We start from the raw sequence: 20,765 nt of genomic DNA on the forward strand, positions 1-20,765 counted from the left end.
CCACATTAGTATCAGGCTTTGATCAACTGCCCCGACTGACAGTGGAACATAATTAAGGATTTAAGTTCATATAAATGACTCACCTGTCAGCTGACCTGATGGCTTTAGAATTTCATTATTAGAAGATAGCATGTATAATTTAGTTTTGAGCATGTAAATATTCATTTAATAGGAGACATAGTCGGGAGCAGGGATGAAAGCATGGAATTGTAAAACTGCTAGAGCAACCGTTTCTCCATTCACAGACAGGATTCATGGAACTGGGAAAAATAGAGAAGGAAAAAAAGTGGTTGTATGCAGGGGTGGGTGTTGGTGGGGGCACATCACCTTTGCTGATTTATTTTGCTCACATTTGGACAAATTGGGGGGGGAGTATGGACCAGAAACCTGTCTGCTTTCTAATGTTCAAAATAACTAAAGATCTTGTGTGTTCCTAAGTGCTGCACTGGCCAACACCCTGGAACTAGATTGGGGGATCATGTCATTCTACCTCCAGGGAGATGGAGACTTCTGGAGAGCTCTTTGTGCCCACAGAGTGAGCTGATGGCTCATCTACAAATAGAAACCCATTTCTCTGACTCTTGATACCCAAAGGACCATCTCCCAAAAGTAAAAATAATTTTCTTTACCAAATGGCTCGGGGAAGTGAAAGGCAGTTTGTAGAAAAGGCAGGGGAGCTACAGAAACACAGGTATAGAATCAATTTACAGACTTCAGAGTCACCAAAACCAAGAGTTAGTGTATTTATGGACCCAGAGGAGTAAAAGCACCAAAGAAGGATGTTTTCTTCCTTCTATAAATACCCAGCATCTCTTCAAGGCATTTAGGAGGGAGGCCTCTATCCAGAGACGACAGTGTGGGCGGAACACATCCAGCACCACAAAGTTCACACAAAAATAACAACAACGCACACATGCACTGCGCAGAAAGGCATTTCTTGTCGCACACACACATGTTGTGGAAAATGTCTGCGGGGGCAGCGGCTTGCGAACACTTATGTGGGAGTCAGAGTCGCCTGGATTGCGCGGTGCCAGGCAAGCGTAGGTAACCTCGCCAGAAAGCCACACGCGCCCATCTATTTATAGCTCCCCGTGGTGAAAAAGTAAAACCAAAGTGCAGCTTCTACCTGCTGCTCCCAACTGAAGCTAGCAGAAAACGGATAAGACCTCCTTTTGGTCGCCTTTGTAGTTTCAACTGACACACATACAAAAGTGATGACTTAGCGGCTCCCCGCTTCCCGACCCCCTCCAACAGGTGAGAAGGGCAGGCAGACCCTCCAACGTTCAGTCTCCTGCCGCGTCCGGAAATGTATGTGTTCAGTCCCTGGCCACGTGAAATGCTGTGGATTTTTTTTTTTCTTAAAGAAAATTCATTTCTCTCTCTCTCTCTCTCTCTCTCTCTCTCCTGGAGAGTTGATGATTTACTTCAAGAACTTTCTCTTTCAAACTCATCCCCATTTATAACAAAGTGCTATGTAAAGCATTTATCTTTCAGATCTGTTTTCCATCCTCCAGTTTATGTGCAAGGTGAGAGAGAGAGAGAGAGAGAGAGAGAGAGAGAGAGAGAGAGAGAGAGAGAAATGAATTTTCTTCACCAAAGAACCACAAACACAACAAGTACCAGGGCAGAATCGTGCCCTATAAACAAGATCTAATTGTTAGGGAAGGATGAAGCCACACCTTGCTCAAGTTCACAGGCATCCTAGCCTCCCTGGATCCAGGTAACTGGCCTTGAATGAGCTCATTACAATCTCAGGTTTTAAGGCTTTGTTTTCTTAGGGACCTCTGCAATGAAAGCTTCTTACTGTTAGAAACTGTTGACAAGAGCTTATGATCTTTGTGAAAGGGGAAAATCTCTTAAGAGTTAGGACCCTGGGTGGCGGAGGCGGAGGGGGGATAAAGGGGGGTGGAGGGGCGGGGGCAGCGCCTGCACCGCTCGGCCCCCTGCAGGGCCAGGGTTGGCAGCGCCCCAGGCGGTACGCGGTAAGCAGGAAGCTGCGGCCAGGCTGAGTCGCTGAAAAGTTACTGGAGCTAATAGATTGTGGTCGCGAGGAGAGCGGCAGCATCTCGGTAGTGATGGGAACACTCAAATGCAACGTCAAAACAGTTGCAGAAACATGCTGAGCTCTACACTCCTGAGCGGGTGCCCTTTGCAGCCCCCTTGGAGTTTGCTGGAAGCAGCTGCAGCCCTGGTCCCCGCGCCCCCAGTCAAATCCAGCTTCATCCAGCCTCACATAGCCCCAGGGTGCGCCCAGCAAGACAAGGGTGCTGCAAAATGTTGCACACACGGGTTGAGCGCAGAAGCACAAGCTGGTTGCGGAATCCCCTCATCCCTGGCCCCTGGCGGATGGGCAGGTTTGCTTCTCGCCCATCCGCTTCCATCTCCATTAGAAATGCGGTTTCCCCCTGATGTGAATGGGTTGGATGGTAACTTTAGACTTCTGAAGCATTGAAATGTAAAGTCTACTGGGGACATTGTCCCTTCCTGTTGATGATGTTCTGGCTCGAACTTTTGGAGTGTTACAAAAGGCAGGGGGGGGGGGGGGCAGGAGCGTTTATTTCAAGCCATCCTCCCGCCCTTCTGCATTTCTGTTTTCTCTCTCCTGTTCTTTATTAGCTGAGTGTTAGAATTACTAAAGGGCACCAAGAAAGCACTTGGCCGAGTAATTGAAAGGTGATGTTCGTGGAGATGACACTGGAGAGTGGGACCAAGTGGCCCCTCAAGTCTCAAAGACAGGGTTAGCTCTCTGTGCCCCCGACCCCCAAAGGGTTGCCTGGCACTTCACTGATGGCTGGGAGCCCTCCCTATGACCTTGCAAAAGGCAAAGACAGGTCACAGGAGAAAAACTGGATAGTGGTACCTGTCAGCTATGAGAGAAGCCCAGTGGCCTTGGGGTTGGTCAAGCCTTTCTTAATATCATAAAACTTTTATTTTATGATATTATTCTTATTATTTATCTCATTATTTTTTCTCTTAGTTGTTGGAGAAATACATTTTACCATCTTAACCCATTTTTAAGCATACAGTTCAGTGGTCTTAAGTTCATTCACATTGTTTCACAGGGTCTCTTTAAATAGCACTGGGGCGGGAAGTGTTTAGCTCTATTTTCATTTGAATGCCCATAATCTGCGGAGTGAGGTGGTGCATGCCTGTAATCCCAGAGGCTGAGGCAGGAGGATTGCTAAATTTGAGGCCAGCCTCAGCAATTTAGTGAGACCCTAAGTAATTTAGCAAGAATTTACCTCAAAATTTTTAAAAAGGGCTGGGGATATCACTCAGTGGCAAAATGCCTCTATTTCAATCCTGGTGTATATTCTTTCTAGCTTGGTTCTGTACCTGCCACCTTCTCCCCACCAAAATTGGGATCCTTTGTCAGTCTGCAATCTGACCCTCTTTCCCCTCCCTAAGATTTAGAACATGTTTCAAGATGAGGATCTCTCTCTCTTTTTTTAAAAATTTGTACCAGGGATAGAACTCAGGGGCACTCAACTACTGAGCCACATCCCCAGTCTTTTTTAATTTTTTATTTAGAGACAGGGTCTCACTGAGTTGCTTAGAGCCTTTTGCTAAAGTTTGGTTTGAACTCACATCCTCCTGCCTCAGCTTCGGGAATCATTGGGATTACAGGCATGTGCCACTGTGCCTGGCCCAAGATGGGGATCTTAATCAAGTCATTTCATTTGCAGTGTGAACAGGATAGTCCAGGATTCTCCTTTCTGTCAACATCTTGAATCCTTTCAGACATAAGTAATTGGTTGAGCTGACATCCTGGATGTGTCTTGCTCTTGTGTCAAGGGAAAGCAAGTCAATAGAAGATGTCCAACCCCTGATCCTAGTATTAAGTGAATCAGGGCTCAGGAAAACTCTGCTGTTAATCCCTGTTCTCACCTTAATCATGGCCCAGAAGACTCACCTGTAGAAGTAACTGCTCTGACCACTGGAAATGGAGGAATCGAGAAGGGAGATTGAAGTACTAACTTTTTTTTTTTTAAATCCTTTTTTGAAAAGAGAGGAAGATAGCAAAGTTTGAAGGTGTATGAATTTGAATTTTTGCATAGAGATTAATGAATTTAGTTAAAATCACTGGGTTTTTCAAAGCTTGGGAAGGGCTCAGTGACCCTCTAGTACAAACTTTGCTTCAGTTTATAGAGAAATGGTTGCTGAGGCCCAGAGAAGCTGCAAAACAGTCTTCATTCATTTGGGTAGTGAATGTTTACTGAGCACTTACTATGTGCCAGCCATTGTTTCATGCTCGTTTACCCAGAAGTGGAAAAAACAGGCAAAGATTTTTGCCCTCATTTAGCTTATTGTATGTCAGACCCTGTTTTGATTCTCTTCCATGTACAATTTGCCTCTCAAGAACCCTAAGAGTTATATGATATTTTTCACATTTTATAGGAAGTTGAGGCAAAGGAAGGAAATTGCAAAACTTAAATTCAGAATGAACAACCCAACTCAGGAACTCATACTCTAACTTATATATATTGCTTGTGGTGTGTGTGTGTGTGTGTGTGTGTATTTTTATAATTATATTCCAATGCAGGTCTCCTGAAACCGTATCCCAAAACTCTTTGTATTACAGTGTACCATCTCATTTTTCTTGAAAAAGTTAGCTTGGATCAGGCTAGACATCTTCTGATAGGTACTTCTTATTGCAAATCTACTTCCTGCAGTCGATGGCTCTCACCAAACAGGTGTAGTTTAGCTTTCAGTTGTATGGTTGGAGTTTTACCAAATATTTTCGTATACTTTTCTTGAGCCTCGTCATGGTCCTTTGAAGTCAGTATCATTGCCTCTACTTCACAGATGAACACACAGAGCCCCAGAAAAGTGTAGTGACTTTCCCAATGTTACTCAGCAAAGCTGGGATCCATGCCTGGGCCTTCTGCTTCCAAGGCTAGCAGCTTCTCTCTTGCTAGTGGCAGAGGCTCAGTTAATCCAAAGAGAAATAAATTGGCCCATCCTGGATGAAGGCAGCGTGATCCATTTGGAGGCTGTCCGATGTCTGACTAGGTAAGGACAATGGGTTTGCTATCCCTTATGCCACTTAAGAGTGTGATTCCCAGAGCTTTTTCTGATTCTCATTACTGGGATTGAAGCTACCTTCTCAGCGAGTGTCTGAGCCTGCTTTTTCCTTCATTTCTACAGAAGTCAGAGTTTTAGGGAATAGATGGAGCATGCCTCTGAATGTGCATACCTGCATTAACAAATTTATAGAAAAAATGTGTAGAAAGTGATGGGATTAGAGCCATGTTGAAATATGCTCCTGCTGAGGTACAGGCAGTCATTGACTTTCTGGAAACACATTTGCTAGCTTCTGTGCAGACCTGTCATGACCTCTTCCTTCTCCTCCTGCCTTTCTCTTTTTCCTTCCAATTATTTTCCCTACAAGGGCCATTTCAGAGAAAAACAATGTTTGATGTTGTTTCCTTTTTTTTTAAAACCCATTTAAAATAAGAATAGATTTATTAAGTCTCAGGGACATGCATTTCTATTGTCTTATAAAATTTTTTTATATGTAATACATATTCTTGTAGCTATCTTCTTGGTGAGGATGACACCAGGGAGCAATTTGGACAGCTTTTTGTATTTAGACACGATACCTTTATTTATTTATTTGTATGTGGTGCTGGGGATCGAACCTAGGGCTTCACATATGCGGGGTGAGCGCTCTCCTACTGAGCCACAACCCCAGCCCAGCTTTTTGTTTCTAGGCATCATGGGAAATAACAACATGGAGCTACAGACTTATCATCCTAAAATAGAGCATAGGCTGTTTTGGGAACTGGTACCTTCCACATGACCTCACTCCAGCAATGGAAAAGGGGGAACTCAGGGCAGACACTAGCCTTTGCCAAGGGATCCCTTGGTCCACAGTCTTTTATTCTGTAGCTTGTTTGCCAGTGTTGACTTTCAGTTATAGTTTGTGTGTAGAAATAGTTCCACCTGTGACCTGGCAGCAGAAAAGCATACCTCTTTGAGAACCATCTAGAACACTTCAGGACAGTAAGACTATGGCCTTTGACATTAAGTCAATAGTACTAAGCAAACCTTTCTTTAGGCAATAGGAACTTAAGATTGTTTTCCAGACCCTTCAAACTGACCTGAGCCCAGTTCTCAAAGCACAAATGTTCCCCCCGGTACCTTCAAACGGATGCCATTGTTTCCTTTGCTAAACTTAATCACCAGTACAAGTAATTTAGTTTTTTAAAAGAATTATGGGGAAACCCCCACATAACATGAGATCTGCCCCCTAATAAATGTTTAAGTGTACGTACCAGTACTGTTTACTACAGGCACGGTGTGGCAAGTTCTCTCTAATTTTTTTTTTTTTGTCTTGTTTTGACTGAAAGCAGGACTTACTAAACAGCACCTCCCTCTTCTCTGTCCTGCCAGTCCAGGCAACCACCATCTACTGTCCGCTTTTATGAGTTTGATTGCTTTGGAGTCCTCGTGGAATATAGTATGGCGGTCCCTCAAAGATAATAAACAAATATATAAAACTACTGAATCATCCAGCAATTCCACCTCTGGGTATTTATCTTGTGCTAGACATTTAACATCTGTATTGTTGGTGAGCAGCTCTCCACACAGCCCTGCTCACTTTCAGGAGACTCAGGATGGCCTTTGGCAGGGCTGATGGGTCCATTTGCAGGGAGGTAAACAATTTCACAGTGTGGACTCTAAGAAGTGAAACCTCCTTTAAGTCATTTTACGATGTTTTTTTTTTTTTTTTTCCTTAATGGAAAGGGAAAGTACTGTTTCAACATGAGCACACTTATAGCCAATAAAATAGAGAGTGGAAAATAATGAAACGGGCATTGTGGCATGGGTTCTCACTAAGGAAAAATAAACTGGACATCAAGTTTTTTAAAATGTGTAATATTTTTAGTCCCATTCATTAATGTTTTTGATAGACTTTCTCTGGGCTTCTGAAGGACACTAGCTGAGTTCATATTGGTATTTATGTTAAAAATCATACCCAGCAGGCCCAACCTCCATCACCCTATAGTATGAGTAGTGTATTCCTGTCCAGGCTTCAAAGATGGGTCTGAAAAGGAAAGAAAATGTATGGGTTTTACATATATTTGTAAAAATAGAATAGAAAGGCATTTTTTTTAACCATTTTCCACAGAAAAATGAGGTATGTGTCCTCCCAGCACCCCTGAGCTGCCATAGCTATGTGGACATTCATCACGTTACCACTTGGCTTCTATGGGTATTGTCTCAGGAAGAGAGACTTGACTTTTACTGGTGCTTTCCATTTGTAAGTTTTCTCTTTAATTTCCTTAGAGTCATTTTCAGAGTCATAAATTACTGTTCGACCCTTTCATGTTCATATGCCACCCCCTGTTTAGAACATAAGGCTTCTCCATAGCACACTACAGTTTCTCGACTGTCTTCTACCTCCCCTCTGCAGCTCACTAGCTGTGTGGCTTTGGATAAGTTGTTCCATCTTTTTGGGACTCTTGTTTTCTCATTTCTGAACTATGAGTGTTAGGCTAGAAAGACCAGGTCTAAGTTCCTGGGAAATCTCTAAATTGTTATGGTGGGGTGGAGCACGGTGTTCATTAGAGCTGGTTGATGATTTGCACCTAGTACCCAGGATGCAACTATCACAAGATTTTATTTCAACAGCTGGAACTCACCGTTAAGTTTGTAAGAGAAAAACTGAGGGAGAGGGTGAGATTGGCAGACTTCTTGAGAGAAGAATCCAGTCTTAACTCTTAATGTATTTTAACACTATCACATAAAACAAGTGTTCTTGATCTTGTTTTCTTTCCTAATTTTATAAAAGTAGCAAGCAATTGTTCTGAAATCTGGATGTGTCTACATGAAAATATATTGAAGAGGAGATCCTTCAGATAGTGTTCAAGAGGAGTTGAGAGTCCTCTCCTTAATTGAGAGTGTGCTCACAAACATAGCATATTACAAACATCTCTCTGGAGACTCCCCTCCATCATTTTTGAATCCCACGACTAGTGTCATTGCTCCAGATAGTAAGACTGGGCAGTGAATAGAGATTTTTGACTTACATCAATATAGTCTCATCTGTTTTCCTTAAAAACCCATGGAAGACCTAGCAGTCACCTTTATTTAGAGTGGAGGGAGAAAGAGAAGTTGTGATAGTGGCAGATACATGACAATTCATTGTCATTTCTTAGTTTGAGTTTATTAAAATATCAAGCCAATTGTTTATGACTCTGTGAAAGTAACGACCAACTTTAATGCATTGCAGAGTCAGTCAGGTCAGTACTTGGGAAATGATTGGGTAGAATTCAGTTTATAGACTCTTCTGCTTAAAAGTAGATAATGTCAGAGAATTTAATGAAGTTTGATTAATTCTGTAGTCTCAAGCAGAGTGCACCAGCTAGCCTGCTATTCAAGTAGAGACTTAGATAACTTCTGGTACAGCTGGCTTGACACTTCTTTGGGATCAGTATTGGCTTCATATATGGTTTAATTCTGTTTGGAAGAGAAACAAAAAGGCAGGGTTGAACAAGTGTAGGCTCTTGCTCTGACTTTACGCTGTAATTAATGAACCTCATCTTCTGTCTTCTCTTTGTAAAATGGATGTAATATTTATCACACAAAGTATTGTGAAAATAAATTTCTAATTTATGTATTTGCTCAAAATATATTATACCCTTCACTCTTCTTTTAATAGGGAAGGCGGATTGGACAACATCTACAAACCAGAAATCGAGCACTTAGATAATCTGTCTTTGCTTGTCAGTTTATTTGAGACTTTATTCTCTGGTGTTGCAACCAAAAGTCAAATGTTGAAGCAAATTGGTAAACATTAATGTCACTGACTTCAAATGGGCTTTTATACTTCTGTCATCCCAATATGTTTCCTGGGTCAGCAAGTTCTTCCAATTTTCCACAACGACTATTTCAAATGCCCTTCACCTTTAAAACCTCTGTTCTCTCTTTCTCTTCTCCTATCCCAGCTTGGTCTTTCTATTTCAGCTAATGACCTTGGATCTATGTCATAAATAAAATTAAAGCTTATCAGAAGGGGACTTTTTCGGCGTCCTGGTATGCAAATATTCACACATGAAAACATTTTAAAAACTCGTCTTCCTTCCTCCTGTTAGACTAGAGGAGGTCCCCCATCTTTGCTTGCCATCTCCTCCTGTCCTCTTCAGAAACTTACATTACCCACAATCCCTTCTTTTCCTTATATATTCAGAATCTCTTTCCCTAAAAGGTTCTTTCTGTTGGTATTTGATACATTGACCTCCGCCATAATTTCAAAATGTTTTCTTTGAACCTCCCTCTTTCATTCTCCCCTTTCTTTGGCTATTTTCTTTAGAAGGTTCTTCATACTCAATATCTCCATTTCCCACCTCCTACTCACTTAACAATATCTCATTCTTCACTGAGTCAGCGTTCCTTTGAGTTACCCTATATTGCCAGGTTGTAGATGATTACATTTTTTTTTGTCATCTCTACCTGAATATCTATCTTGAAGGTACTTGGAACTCAACGTGTCTAAAATTGAATCTGGGGTTTTCTCCTCTGAGCCTAATAGTCATTTGTCCCCAAATACTTCTTTCCTTAACTTACTTATTCTTTGCATATGGCACCAGTTGCACTTAATTCTTCTCTGTTTCTAACCCTTCTCTACATACGGCATCATCATTGCCTTTGGTTTCACCTTCCATATATCACTTGGATCCATCCATCACTTCCAGAGTCTATAGACTTCTCATTATCATAGACTATTGCATTATCCTCCTAGCTGGTCTTCATGCACTTTCTAAGCTGTTCTCAACAGTGGAAACTAAGTGATCTTTCTGAGGTGTAGGTTTCTTCGTGATACTGTCTTGCTTAAGACACAACAGCTTTTCATTGCTCTTGGGCTGCAGGAACGTGTTGCGTCCTCTGCTCGAGATACTCTTTTCCCTTTATGCTCTTTAAATTGATTCTTTTCAATGATCATTTCACATATGACTTGGCTGAGCCCTTCTGGAATCACCTAACCAAATCTCTTATCACTGTGGTAATTTTGCATTTGCACGCTCAATAGGTTTATCTAGACAGATATTATCTTCTGAAAGGCAGTTCATGTCTTTGACTCATCAGTGAATCTTTCGTGAAAGAACAAATAAATGAACGAATAATATATTTCTTGAAAACGGTACACATTTTTAGGACAGAGAAGAAAGAGAATAGAAACATCTGCGTATAACTTGTTTATCAGAATGGAGAAATTTGCTTCCTACAGTAGGCACAACTAGCTGTTCTCCACAAACTCACGTTTCTCTTTGATCATTTGGAATGATTGCTGAGAGGTCACTACCTTGCCAGAGACCACATCTCCCAGCTCTTTTCACTGATGTGTGGGCATGTGATTGATTGTTGCCAATGAGACACAAATGAAAGTTGCATGTTTAATTTCTAGGTCAGAGAAGCTGTGTCTCTTCCCTGATAACCCCTAAAGTAGAGGATTTTGAGATTCTGGGGGGGAAGGCAGACACACAAATGAGAAGCCATGTGAACCTACCCATCCCTTCAAAGAGAAAAGATGCCCCATAACCAAGAAGAAGGGTTGAACAATGATGGGCAGTGAGTGTGAATTTGGCTCTTCATCAACTTTTGCAAATAAATTTTTATTGAGTCACAGCTAGGCCCATTATTTACATATTATATATGGCTGACTGTGTACTGCCAAATAATCAAATTGAGTAGTTACCACAGACTGTATAACCCTTGGTGACTGAAATATTTATTATCTTGTCTTTTACTGAAAAAGTTTTCTAACTCATGATCTGTTAGGTTAAACAACTGTAAATTAGGGATTTAATTGTTATAACAAAGAGCATTTACCCTAACTAGTACACAGAACATAAATATTGCGCTTATTTGCATTCTTTAATTAGTCAGAGCATTCTTTCAACAAGTATTTATTGATACCTCATATGTTCTTGGTGTCAGAATAGTCAAATCTTAGAGATATGGCTCCTGCTATCTAGAATCTTATGGTTTCCATGGGGAGAGAGAGAGATGAATAAATCGGCAATTAAAACACTGGTACAGTGGTGGTAAATGCTAAGAAGGCAACCCTGAAATGGGGATTAATGTTTAAGAAGTTTATCTTGGTGTGCCCTTGGGCCCAGCAACTGCAGGAGAAACAAAGGGAGCAGCAACAGGCAGAGGGAGAAGTTGGGCAGCACTTTTACAACAAAGTCCTTAGCCAAACTCATGGTGCCCTCCAGAGTTGGGGCACGGGGCTGGGAGCTGTGTCAACCAGACAGGCTGTAGGTCATCATGGGAAGGAAGGGGTGTGAACTTGTGTGAGGAGGTTCTCTTCAGCTTAGTACAGGTCCACAACAGTTCTTTCAGGAGCTGGGGGATATGTCCTTCATTGCAGTGGGGCCATTTAGATGGCGTTCAGGCCACCGTAGGAGGGTCTGCAACAGATCCCTGAAGAGGAGTTACATAAATGGTGAAATCTGAACTTTGAACAGGGAATTTTACCTTGTGAAAGGAAAGGGCAGGAATCAATAGTGGAGAGTGCCTGAGGCAGAGGGAATAATATTTTCTAATCGCTGAAAATGAAAGAGTGAGTTCAGAAAGATCAGAAGCTGAAATTCCACCCGGACTGACCAGTGTGGTTTTCCATGCGGGTACTTTCTACCTGGGTCAGACTGAAGGAGACAGGGAAGCTGTCCATGCACATGACCCGAGTTGATTAGTGATTGCAGAATACCTACATTCCAAGAAGCTCCAGGTCATCGTTAAAATTATCTTACATTGTTTGAGCTAAATATCCTCCATATTGGTACAATTTAGCTAAGTCTGCCATCTGGGAACAGCCTTCCAAGATCTTTATTAGGAATGTGATATCTTATTCTCACATAGTGTGAGTTAATTATCTCAAGACAGTGGTTCCTCATCCAAATTGTGATTTCTCTATTCCCTGGAATTCTCTATTCTGCTCAGAAACCTATGTGCTACTTACCAAGTAACTTTGATTGACTGGTGCAGATGTGAGGAGAACAGTCAAATCCCCTACCCCAATGGAAAACAACCGTTAAATGATTTATAAACACAGACATAGGCTGCATTTGAACAATTATAGGGTGAATGGTAAAATGTTTGGGCTTATAGTTCAAAACACCTAAATGCTGTTCAGAAACTGAAACAGATGAGAGAATAGCCTCTACTGCACAAATACTTCACAAAATACCCAGGAAGTATCTATGTATATTTTAAATTCCACATTTTAAAGCTGTATGTTCCTAATTATATTGCTTATTAGATTCCTTGAGTTGATAAATTGTGACTTTATTTTTAAACTTCTGGCTATCATCATACATCTTTTTATTTAGTTATTAGATTGATGTGGTGTGATGTGTTTTGTTATACTACACTGCATTGTAGTTCATGAGAGTTCAGTTTAGGTCAAGATTGAAATTTCGAAGTCATATGTGTTAGTGTGTTTATGAACAGAATATTTAACACCATGTAACAAACATATGGGCAGCCATTTTTATAAAATGTTGACTGTGTGCTGTTTGTTTAGTAACTGAAATGTGATTAAGAAGCACAGTATTTAAACAAAGCATCTTCTAACTACTCACTCACCTGACGACTAGGATATTGGAAACTTAAGTATACCTGTATGCTGCTACCTTATCCCATTGCTATTCTAAGAACAGTAGCCCTACCAATCTACCATGATTTGCATGGTACTCGTTAGTTTCACAGTACTCTTTAAGGATGGATATTTTGAAGGTATGGGCATTAATATTCAAGATACTAAGTGTCTTTCTAAATGCCATGAGTTCTTAGAGCCAGAACCAGGTTAAATCTCAGATTTCTGACTCCTACATAATCCCACTACTCAGGAGGCTGAGGCAAGAACATTGCAAGTTTGGGGCCAGCCTGGGCAAGTTAGTGAGACCCTGCCTCAAAATAAAAACTTAAAAGGACTGGGGATGTAGCTCAGTGGCAGAGCAACCCTGGATTTCACCTCTACTATACATACAAGAGTTACATCTCATCCTTGAATGTTATGGAACTAGAAAACATTGATTCAAAAGACCCCCAGGGAAGATGATTTCTTTTTTTCCCTCACATTTTTTTAAATTGGTGCATTACAATTGTACATAATGTTGGGATTTTATTATTACCTATTTGTACACGTAACATTATAACAATGCAATTTGGCCAATATCATCCCCTAGTGTTTCTCCATTCCTTCCCCTCCTCTTTCCCCCTGGTTACTTTCCCCTATTCTACTGATCTCCTTTAATTTTCATAAGATTCCCCTGACCTTTCTTTCTTTTTTTTTTTTTCCTTTTTCTTCTCTAGTTTCCACATAAGAGAAAACATATGGTTCTTCACCTTCTGAGTGTGGCTTATTTCATTTAACATCATGTTTTCAAGTTCCATCCATTTTCCTGCAAATGATGCAATTTCATTTTTCTTTCAATAAAACTCCATTGGATATACATACCACATTTTTTTAATCCATTCATCCTCTGATGGACACGGAGGCTGGTTCCACAGTTTGGCTATTGTGAATTGTGCTGCTATAAACATGGGTGTGCATGTATCCCTGTAATAAGATGGCTTTAATTCTTCAAGCTAAATACTGAGAGTGGTGTAGCTGGGTCACATGGTGGTTCCACTCCAGGGAAGATTATTTCAAAGGTTCCTGGGAAGCTCTCTTAGGACCTACTACTTCCTCTACTTCTTCCATAACTGCTTCCTTTGCTTGCCTTGGCTTCTTCTGCTGAGGTCCATGTTCATTTCCTCAAGTTTTCCTCCTTGTCCACGTCCGGGAGTGTTCACCTTTCTCTCTCTCACACACTCCTTCTTTCCATGACGACCACTTCTGAGCGTAGTCAGTGTCACTTCATGTACTTTGATTTCATGAAAGACTGTTGAGATCCTATTTGGTGCCTTGAAGACCTCTTCTGCAGACTAAATACATTCTGTTCACTGTGATGCCACTGAAGATATTATTCTCTAAGCTTATGAGCCATTGTCTGTCACTCTTTTGGGACTGTACTCTAGGATTTCTGCACTTCATACAAGTTTAGAGAAGTCTTTCTTGTGGAACTGAGAAATCAAGTCTTTTTGAACATAAGTTTTCTTAATCCTAGAAAGAGCCAGGAGACTACCCTCATCTCTGAGCCAGCCATCTTTTCTATACTGTGTTTAATTAGTTTACCAGGGCTTATTGACTCCTTCCTATTTATCTCTTTTCTTTCTTTTTAAAATGGAATAGGCATATAAGTAGGGCTGATGGAGCCATTCAGAAGAAAGCTAATGATTTCAGTATCTATAAATATGTATCACTTTAAAGAAACAGGATAAAGACATTCTAGCAAATTCTAGAATGTCTAAGACTAAGTTCTAACACTTAGTCTTGTAAATATGGCCATATTTGAAGGCTGTGTCAACAATAACAATATCAACAAGCACCCCTCAAACCAACAACCTTGAACAACTTGTTAAACAAATTATCTTAGTTTGGGTAAAAAGTCCAAAGAAATTCACCCATCTAACTACCATTCCGGCTCATAGTAATGTCTGGTTTTTCATGTACTTGTTAAATTCAACTATAAGTTGAGTGTATCTAGCTAGTTACACAGGTGATATACTTGTGCTGAATTAAATATTGTTTTCTCCCTTAAAAAATCAGTTTTATGTAGCATTACTGGAATCAACCAGATTACTTCTATTAAAAAAAAAATTGTTGGGAGCATTTTGAGCTTTGCTTACATTGCTTACATTGCTTCCTGCATTTCTAGACAGATTTTCAAATTTCCTCCATCCTCTGCTGCCTGGCATCACAATAGGTTTTATTGTCAAGTGTGCTGGGGTGTCAGGCTACTAATGCCAGAACTGGAGCCTCTGGGGATCTGTTTCTGAGGACATGGGTGTTCTTGAATCTGGTTGCCTCCCTCGCTGCCCGCCCCCAGACTTTGAAAAGCAAGCACTGTACAAACTTAATCAGGCAGATCATTAGTCAAGCGTCACTCTGGGTGCAAAGGTGCTGAAGGTCATTGTGCTTAGCATTATGGAACACCTCCTTTTAGTAGTTTTGGCATCCCCAAATTAAAAAAAAATCAGCATGAAATTCAGAGACTTACTGAAAGTGCAGTGACAACCATTTAGTTGCAAATAACACAGAGAGGGATGTAAAGAAGAAACAGAAATGGACATATACAAAAAGAGTTGAGTCTAATGGAGAAGATTATCTGGGGAAACAAGGGAAGATGACTCATATCCTTCTCATTTGAAGACTGCATGTTTTCTTAGATCCAATACTACTGTTTAAGCTTCCATTAGTGTGTTGGTGAGACCAGCACGTTGTTTTCTCAAAGCATCTGGCCTCCAGAATGGAGTATTGATGGAGATGCAGAATCTGGGAAGGTCTGTCTAAGAGGTGACATCTGAGCAAGCCTCAGGGGGCTTGTAGATTTGGAATATGAAGGGATAGGGCCATATGAAGAGAGGAAAATGTGCAACTGTGTTCAAGGGCACAGACTCAGACTTCATGGAGCACACGTGGGATAAGTAGAGCAGGGCTTTTGGTTTGGATAGAAAGTAGGCTCCCAATCTGGCACAGGTCAGAGACTGAAGTTAGATGGTGGGTGACCTGGACTTGGTTTGGTAGGCAGTAGGGAGACACCACTGGTGACTCTACCAGTGCTTGACTGCAGAAAGACTGAGGGAGAGAGGTTTTGGCACACAGACTTACTAACTTTCGCAAAGACCAACCTAAAACTTTAAAAAAAAAAAAACACTATGAGGTAGGTGGTATTCTTCCTTCTAGTCTTGGGCACTAGACAGCTTGACTGATGAGACCTGGATGTCGATGGTGGAGGTCAGCTTAACTGGGTAAGAGAAACTTCTTGGTCCTACATGGAGTTCTGGCTGTTCTTGACCTCTGTCCTTAAGCTCCTAAAACTGATCTTACATGGAGTCTGTTGTTAGCTCTTCTTATAAAGCTCAGACAACTTAACTCCCCTGTTACCTTTCAGTTTAATCTGACCTTTCTGAGTATGGCTGTTTAAAAAAATTTTAACTTTGTTTTTGATTCTGATCCTAGCTTGGCTATGTTTATTATTCATGACACTTAAGAATTCCTCTTCTGCTGTCTTGCATACTGACAGTGGCTGCTCACTTTTGGATTATGGTGGATCTTTATCCAAGGTTCCATTTTTCTTCTTGGTAGACAGCTCTGATCTCTGACAACCATTTGCTGTGTGTATCCCTTTAAAAAAAGAACTGGAAATTTTCTTATGTGACTTTTTCACGGATCCGTTATTTATGTTAACTTTGAATTTTGTTCTACATCCATTAAAAATGCTTACTTTGACTTTTAGCATATAGCCAATTGGCATCATCTAACCCTGGGGGAAAATAATCATATACACACAAGAATTTTTAAAAGACCTATTTATTACATTGGGCTTAATACCATATTCTTTTAGAAAGTAGCCAAGTGTTATATATTATTCACTTCCCAGGTCTGTGAGTGAGAGAATTGACAAGCCATTTTACCATATATACACTTTAGTCAAAACGAAAATCACTTCGAAGAAAGTGTCACAGGCTCTAGGGTCCTCAGTCCTCCTGTTGCCTCCTCTGGAAACCTAAGCATTTGGCTTTTACCTTTGAGATGGGTGATTAAAATCCTGACTTAGATGTAATTGCCTTCTTCAAGTTTTGTGCATTGACTGTCTTGCTCTTTGGGGGTTTTCCTCCGTGTTTCCATTTAAGTTACACATCTGTACCTCCTCTTTGACCTCTGTACACTGGAAAGAAGTAAAACATCCTGCGTTAGCATAACTTCCAAACCTGACAGGTAGTATTTAGGCATTGATTTATGGTCTCTAGCCTACATTACTTTCCATCCCCTTCCACACATCATGGAGACCCCGGGTGCCCTGTAGATGCTCGATGTTTTTAATGGATGTGAACTTAACCATTAATGTAACATCTCTGGTTTAATGCAGATACTTTTGTTAAATGACAATATAATTACTAGTCATCGGCAAACCTCAAAAAGATTGGGAGGTTCGGTTCATTTAAACACCCGAGAGCTCAGATGCTTATCTGAAGTTTACCCCTAGAGTTTGGCAAGTCCAGGCTGGAAAACTCTCAAGATCCATCTAACACATGAGATTTCAGTCAGCAATTCTGTTGTTCTCTTTCTCAATATCGGGACCCCGATTTTTCAGTCTTGGTCTATAAAGTACCATACAGAATGTCATATTGAAAGATAAAGAAAAACTCATCCCTGTCACACACATTGAGCTGAATATATTTTCACAAGATGAAGAAAACAACTGGATAAAAATTTTGTGTTAGAAGAGAAACGCTACCTTCTTGTGCTGTTAGGAACCATTGTGTCTTCCTCCCCTTTCCAAATTCTTGTTTACTGCTGCAGTTTTCTAGTAGCTTCTCCCTGACATCAGCTTTGAGGTGAAGGGAAATTGAGGAAGATGACTCAGAATAATCCTGTTTGAAAACAAGTTTGTTTTTTCCTAGAAAAAGTGTTAATATTTAAACTTCTTTCAGTATGTGCGGGCAAGCCAGCAGGCTATGTACTTAAAAAAATAATAATAATTAAGATACTTTCAACACTGAGTGTTTTGTGTTTAGTTTAGGAGTAATTTTGTATCTATGGTGGTTTTTCCAGTTTCGCATTCCTTTAAATTACTTTTTCGTTTTTCTCTTGTTTTCTGTTTCAAGTGTAGGTGTGTGTGCTTGCCTGTATGTGTATGGTATGGGCTTGGAACCTGGGGCCTCATGAATGTTAGGCAAGCTCTCTACCACTGAGCCACATCCCCAGCCTCACAAGACAGTTTTGAAAGGAGAAAAACAAACAGACAAAAAACAAAACAAAACAAAAAAACAAACAAAACTTTAAACCCCCCCCCCCCCACATACACACACAAACTAAAAACCTTGTGATTTAGAGAAATGGTCAGCTATGGTCATTTGATGATTTTTTAGTTTCTGAAGGAAAACGAGACTTTGGAGTCAATATGTGGTACAGAGCTACTAGGCAGCACTTGATCCTCAGTATGCAAACCTGAAGTTTTGCAGTTTTGAGATGCTACTATGATGCTTATAATGAGAGTTAAACACTTCTTAAAAAATTAATGTAGAAATGTTGTCATCATTTTGGTCTGTATGTTGGTGTTAGTTTTAGCTCAGGGAAAATTTACACTGCCTTTGTTTTGAGCAAGATGTTTGGAAAGGTATATAGATTAAAAAAATTATAATAAAGTAATTAATTACCACTGAAAGCCATATGAACCTACAGCCCAGTGGTATCATTTGGATCTCAGTAGAAACTTTTGATGGAAATCCTTAAATAAACACAGTGATTAATCCCCTAACAGAGTGTCAAGCACATGAAGTTATGATTGTTATACAAGTATTATCTCCTATTTTCTAGGCACCAGAGCTTGGTTTCTAGAAGCTCGAACTCTGTTTTAGTTCTGCACTTTTTGTCGAGCTGGATATGCTGGCCTCTGGTCCCTTCTTGGGAATGATTTCTTCCTTGCAGACCACTAGGGCAATAGTGACTGGAGAGTTTGCCCTCTGCCTTGCTGTGTGCAAAGTTCATAAAGTCATTGAAGATATGTTAATTAGTCATGCATTTCAACAAGCCCTACACACAATATTTTCAGAGGCTTGCCTGGCCTGATCCACGGAGCTGCATAAAATCCTTATTAACCAGAAGATAAACAACAAGCTCCTTTGGACCTCAAGCACTCTCTACCAGATTAGTTAATGAGATTCTCGCACCAAAGATAGGACAAACCGGAGACCATAGGCCATTACGGTGCTCCTTGGCACTATTATGATACTTAAGCCTCATTCTCTTGGGTTAGGCAATAAATTAGGACAAGGTGAGCCTGGTTTCTTTTCTGGTGGGGCATCTTTGTTTTCTGTGGCAGGCTTTAAAAGGGTATTCAGTAATGCAACCATGGAGGGTTTTTCCATCATTTAAAAAGAGCTCATTAGACTCTGCAAATTGATGCAGTACAAACAACATTGAGAGGGTCTGGGTTCCCACATAAATTAGCTCAGTTTGTGCAAGATGAAAAATGCTTTGGCCCTAACTGCCGGCACTACAAACACAGCCCGGCTTGGAAAAAAACAAGGTGTGCCCACTGAGCCTCTTACATCACCAGCAGGCAGAAAAGTGCTGTAATTAAAACTTAGCTGACAATTTGCTTAATGATGTGCGAGGCAGAGGAGAACCCAAGCAGGGCACCCACGTATGGTCGCTTGTAGTTTCTGCCATTCCGGGGCAGCGGCCCCAGCAGTGGCCACGGTGAGACTCTTCCACGCTTGAGAAAATGGTGACTCATGGGAGAGACAGTGGAGAGGACTAGGATGCCAGGCTGGCTGTCCTTAAATCATCAAGACCATTTTCATCATAATGAGTTTGTGTGAGTGAGAAGGTACTTAACGTGTTTTGGAATCATCCGTTTATAATTAGCCAGGTAGAATTTAAGAAAATTAAACTATTCCCCACAATATAACTTAGACCAATTAACAATTTAATTAGTTCACCATAATAATATGAGGTAGGGTTTCCAATTCCATCTTCTCACCTCAGGATTACTGTTATTATAGAAGAAAAGAATCTTTTTAAAGTTTGTGAGACATGAAGGCTCAATTGGAACTAACACAATGCTGCACATCCAGATCTCTGGATAAGCTCTTTAATCCAGGGTCTGCCACATATTCCTCTGTGACCCTTGACCAGGCACTTGACCCCATCATTGCCTGATCCGTAAAATTAGGAGCCCACTGCCACATACACATGATTTAGATTGGATCCTGATAAGCATTGGATGTTTGGAAAATTTGGAAATCTTCGAAGTAAATCCAGCATATTCTCTGGATGCTTAATTATTGGAATAAACCACATTAACTGACATGTCTTGAATTGTTCTTTAATAATTTAAAGAGGCATTTCCGTAAGTGTTTTCATATTTAAAAAAAAAGAAAAAAAATTGAGCAGTAAACATCAGTAGATGTTTTCCTGACATGTTAAACATTTCAGCTAAAAAGTTTATCCTCCTGCCACTTCTAAAGACTAACCTACCATTAATTCACAGAAAAACATTCTGTCTGCGTGTTTGTAAACATCTAAATCAGAGAACCACTTCAGGTAATGCTGCTGTCTACCTCAAATGCCCAGAGAGTAGGTGAATCTTAAATACCAACCAGACCTTACTACTTAGGGAAGTTTAAAAGTTATAATCCGTATTGAAAAATAGGAAGAGATAAACAGGAGACAGTTCTTAGAATCTGACATTTATCATCCCCCCCCACTGAAATTTCTAAACAGTGTCATAGTATTCGTTTATCAAAACTATTTTGACCCAAAACTGCAGAAACGCTTATTTAGTTGTATCTTGTGGACTTCTTAGGGACATTTGTTGGACATGGAAAGCTCATGAACACTCTTCTTGTGGCTTCTGAGATATCGCGTGTCTCCTTGAACTATGGGGTTTCCACTGGAAAGCCTTGGGTAAATGTAATATAACTAAGGCAGTTAACCTGGTTCTGTCCTTGCAAACCAGCTATCTAGTTAAGTGGGGAAATAAAATGGAATTTCATTCAGCTCAAGAGCAGGAATCATATCTCTTGAGATTAAAAAACAGCATATGTGTTAATATCAGATACTTCCAAACATGTTTTACATACCATTGTTGGGACTTTTTTGAGACCAGTGGTAAATACTACATTTAGGGTAGGGTAAA

This window comes from Marmota marmota, unplaced genomic scaffold (assembly GCF_001458135.2).
Source record: "Marmota marmota marmota unplaced genomic scaffold, marMar, whole genome shotgun sequence".
Lineage (NCBI taxonomy): Eukaryota > Metazoa > Chordata > Mammalia > Rodentia > Sciuridae > Marmota > Marmota marmota.